Raw genomic sequence first — 5,331 nt, 5'->3', positions numbered from 1 at the left:
TTTTTCCTCCCAACTTTGGGAAGATGGTCTATCCAAAGGGAAAAAAATCTTCCAGAGAAATATATGTGCATTTGGGGAGGGGGGAGGAAGGGGAAATGACTTCACCCTTGAGAGGCTCGAGGTGTTTGAAATCCTAGCTCGGTGAGTCACTGCAATTTCTGGGTTCAAACCATCAGAAGGAATCCTCACTGCAGATTTACAAAGGGCACAGATACCCTGCAGACCGACTGACACATCCTCAGAGATTTTTCTGATTTCATTTAGTGCCTCTTTTTGCCGTCTCACTCAGCACACCCAGAGATTTACTGGTGTTCTTTTTCCTTAGCAGGGTTGCTTTGATTCCTGCACAGCTCACGGGATTTTTTTGTGCCAAGGACTCAACATTCCCTTTCTCCAGGGTGAGGCAAGATTCCTGCCAAGAGATTGTTGACAGCCATGGAGTCTCAATGGACAGAGGCAAACAGCATTTGAACCATACACACTTAGAAAGGCTGTGGACTGTTCTCCAACCTCTTGCCAAGCCTGCAATCGTGTTTTGTCTGTGTAAAAGGGTGTGAGGCCTTTGGATTCTCAGAAAAATACTGAGGTGGTTGAATTTTAGGATCCCAGATTATAGGTCTGTGCAATCTAAAGAAGTGGAGCTGTTTTTCATCTTGGAACTGAACTGAGACTATGGACTAAACATTATTCTTATATCAGAGGATGACAACACAGCCAATCTAATCCTGCTTTACGTGGGCATCTGAGCATGGAACTGAAACATGGATTCTGTCCCAGTGGGTGCCAACACTCAGACAATCAGAGGGACACAGAAGTCCAGGCACTGCTCCTAGCTACTGGAGCAGGATGGAGGGTGGTTTTGCATACAGTAATTGCAGAAGACAGCCTGAATGGAGTCCTGCCTTAAAAAGCTGCTTCCAATGGTCCCATCCATCACCACCACAGTGATGGCACATGTGCAGGTGGCAGTAAATACCAAAAATCATACAGCAGTCAACATTTGGCAGCTGTCTGGTAAAACCAAGGTCTGGACAGTTGGGGTGGGAGATCACCTATGGGTGTGTGCTGCATGATCAGGTAATGGGACTGTTGGCAGCAGCATTAGCAGTGTAATCCCGTTCCATCATCTCCAAATACTGAGGGGGGAACAGCAAAAGAGTGTGGGAAGGATCCCAGTTTAATCCAAAGGACATTTTGGATGAAAGCAAGGAGGAGGAACGAGCAATCATCTGCCTGTAGCAGTCCCTGCTTAATTTGACTGCAGCTCTCTTTCTAGATGGGTGGTAAACCTGCTATGGGTTAGGAACATGTTTGCCCTGTTCAAGAGCTTTTCTTAGGCTTGGCTCTGAATAGAGGAGCCACGAACTCTGGCTGCACACCAACATAAACGCAGTAGAGACAAAAGGAAGAAACAAAATGAGTAGGAAATCACGTAAAGCAGAGATAAAGGACTAACACATAGGTTTTAGGCAGATCTCTGGGATTATAAAACTATGTGAATCTTAGGCATGTGCCGCAATATTGCTGAGAAAGCTGCACTTCAATTAGCTCGATCTGAGCTCGTGAAAGCTGGCCCAGCTCCACTAACCTCAAAGAAAAATGAGGAGAAGTTTCTTTTCAAATAAGAAGTGGAAAGACTGAAGTGTTTAACAAAGGGGCCTAGAAAGCTCCAAGCACTGGACAGTCTCCACCTGGTTGCATTAAACCACTGGCTACATTTTTCAAAATCCACCCGTGCTTTAATCTCTGCTCCATTTCACATTTCCTTGTGATGTCGTCCAAATAAATGCACTCATTGGCAATAAGCTGAACAGTCACCACAAAGCTTAACAGGTCCTTGATGTGGCTTTTAAAAAACCCCAAACCCTTAACTGCTGAGGCTCACGAATTTTTTCTCCCCAGCAGATGCTACGGGGGGACCGAAGCTTTGCAAACATTTGCAGACATGGATAATGTTCATCCTGATGGTCTGATTCTCATTTACATGAAACTCTCTACAATTCTCTAGGCTGGGGGAAAAAAAAAAATAGAAAAAAAAGCTTCTACAATGTGTGTGAAAACAGGGAGTTGAGCAGAAATGAAAATCAGACTGCTAGTCTCCCCAGCCAGATGAGGATTGTAAATATAGTTAACTTGGCTTTCCTGACTGTAGTCCCAACCCCCTGATCTTAACTTATCTCTGTTAGTCTGTTACAAATGTCAAATTCTTTCTGGTTGTCCTGATAGCTAATGTGAACTGTAACAGCATCTAGAAGCTGTTCTCCTGAGTCAGGACCTTATAGCACAGACAAGCAAAATGATGTTTAGTCCAGGCTGGTTCCTGTTTTGCAAGGTAAGACAACCTCGTCATCCAAAGATTACATTTGGGGATTTCTTCCTCCCCGTTGATCTGCACTGAAACAGCAGCAATGACAGCAGCAGCTTCAAGCTCTGAGCCCCAGGAAGCAGGACAACATGGTACAGTATAGGATACATGATATTTTCAACCCTATCTCATCTTTCCTTGTGTGGAGGCAGCGACTCAAGCTCAGAATGACAGTCTGTGTGCAGGAAGAAGTCCTGTCCTGGCTGAACATCTCATTTTATATATAGTATTTCACTGTCTGGATCACATTGGGTCACCGTTTGGTTGACTGGTCTAGGTGTAAGTTCAGAGTTTGGAATAAAACCAAACTGAGAACATCCATATAGACTCCCCTTTGTGTCGTATAGTGGACAAGGAGGGTGCAAGAAGAAACACAGAGACCTTCACTTGGCAGTGGACACTGCATGTGCACCCAAGTTTTTAAAGGCATTAAACACTTGCAAGGGAACAGGTGTAAAACTCCCTTAGAACACACATCTACATTTGGTGGAAGAAACCTTTTCATCTCTACTTTTGGGTTCAAAAAAAAACCATCATAGGGAATGAATTGCCTGATTTCTGACTTTTGGAAGAGGAAGGCAAGGGGAATGTGTTTTCACAAGATTTGAGGCATTTCCTCTTCTGGTGATACCAAAGCTGGGTACAACATAAGTGGTGACAGTTTATCTGGAGATGCTGCTGTGTTCATTAAGAGGAGTTGTTGCTGTTTATCTGCACCTTGTCTGCAAAATCAGGTGCTCAGAAAACAAATTGTCAGTGTTGTCAGCATGCTGTCATGGTGGTGTGGAAAGGGGAAGATGTTCAGAGATGCTCACCTAAAACCTTCAAGCTGGCCACTTCTGGGAGATGCTGCTCCTCCTTAAAAAGCTTTGGTGTTACAAGGAAAACCATCCCAAATCTGAGAGAAAACCTCACTTTTCACCCATACCTCCTTCCACAGAAAATTCAGATAACATGTGGAGCTTTATAGCAACTTTTAAAATATTACCTAAGGCCAAGTTGTGACTCCAGATGGGGAGGAATATGATTGCTACTGCAGCTGAAGCATCACAGGTGTGGTAGATGTCTGCCTCTGAGCTGATGCTTCATGCTTTCCTTTCTAATAACACAAGAGAAACAGGCACTTGAAGGTGCAGCTCATCTCCTCCTAAGCCAGAGTTTAGCTTAACTCTGCATGCAAAGTGCCTGTTTCTCTCCACCAGTTATAAAAGGAATTCAGATAACTGACTTGGGTGAAAACACAAGCATTGCAAGCATCTAAATCTGGGAGAGATGAGCCCCCCTGATGAAATCTACTGGTCAGTTTGCTATTGCTGCCTGTTCCTATGTAAAAATCATCCAGCTATGATTATGGTTAGTAATTTAAAATCCTAAACCAATATATGATCGCTCTGTTGCTTTCTCCTCTTTAGCTGTGCCACAGGAGAACCAAGCAGGCATTACAGGTACAGCAGCAGGCACGCCGAACAGCCCCATGGCTAAATGTTTGTGGGTTGTTTTGTTTGTTTTTTGGGTTTTGTTTTGTTTTGCTTGGAAATGATGATTTTGACTTGGAGAAATGAGCTCACATGAATGAGATTTAATCTCTACTACACTCCACCTCTCTAGCTGTCAAAATACTTTGCCCCTTGCATGTGGCCATGCAAAAGCACTGTGCAGCCCTTCAGCCACAGCTGCCACTTTGGTGGCTCTTGTTTTCTCTGCAGCTGAACCTGCTGCACTTTGTGCCTGGGCAGTCCTCTCCCAGCCCCACATCTGCCTTGGGGGAATGACCTTTACCTACTTTGCTGTGCCTAAACCCAAATCTGACAGCTATCAGCAATCCTACCTCACACCAGTAATTCTTCTGATCCAGCCCTTCTTCTTTCCACCTCTTAACCCTCATAAACAAACCCTACTCTGCCTCTTCACATAACCAAAACCCAATAGGCTGTGCCCAACTGTTCCATGCTTCTCAAAGTGACCCAGCAGCTGGCTGAAACAGCCCCATTCATCTTTAGGAACAAGATGAGCCTGCATTTTTGGGGATAGAAAGGTGGCCATGTTTGTTATCCTACTGACACAGCTCCTTTTTTTCCCCAGTCTAAGCAGTCTGGGCTCGCTTTCCTCATTTGCCATTTCTCTCTGAAGCACTGCAAGCTGACACAGTATATTAGTTACTCCCAGATTTCAAAGCCTCAGCCAGCTTCTCAACAGCCAGCAGCGCTGGTTGAGAAAAGGGAGATCAATATGATGGGAGCAGCAAGCATCTGTGATGTCAAATGATCTCTTTGAAAGTCACGGGGCTGAGTTCTCTGTTGCCTTGTCCTTTCTATGTGACCTGAGTGATCAGTGTTTTCCTGCCAGTGAACGAGCACTGCACAGGCAAAAATGCTGTCGGGGAGGAAAAGTCAACTGGGGGCTGAGTAGTGAGATGATGCATCTGTTTATGATGGCTAAAAAGATGTCACATCCCCTCCAGAATTTGCAGCATCATCCACCTGGAGCTCCATTAGACCAGTGTTTCCTCTGGTTTGAGGCTCCCACCAGCTGCTGTAGGGAAGGTGCAGGAGAGCTCCGTAGATGCAATTATCAAATCACCTGCCCACAAGGAAGCTTTCTCCCTGATGCTTATTAGTTAGGAGTTAGTTTGTGCATGTGCATGAAGGCTTGTAAGCTTGACAAAACTCTGAACATTTTCTTTCCCTTTCCTTCCTTTTCTGCATTATCAAATATGTGTGGTATTTCTTACTTGGATGCTCCTAACAGCAAGTGCTTTAAATGCCTATATCAAAAGTTGACCTGTATGCTTAGCCATCTGCTTTTAACACCCCTGAAAAAGCAGAGGATGCCTTCCATCACGTTTACACCAGGATTTAAATCAGGCTTAAGATATGAACAATTCTGCATCACTCTCTCTAGCCTTTCTGCTATACTAGGATGGGTGGGGGGAAAAGAAAAAAAATCACCCTATTTAGTATCCATTG

Source organism: Meleagris gallopavo, chromosome 29 (assembly GCF_000146605.3).
Source record: "Meleagris gallopavo isolate NT-WF06-2002-E0010 breed Aviagen turkey brand Nicholas breeding stock chromosome 29, Turkey_5.1, whole genome shotgun sequence".
Classification (NCBI taxonomy): Eukaryota; Metazoa; Chordata; class Aves; order Galliformes; family Phasianidae; genus Meleagris; species Meleagris gallopavo.
This window is presented reverse-complemented; position numbering follows the sequence as displayed.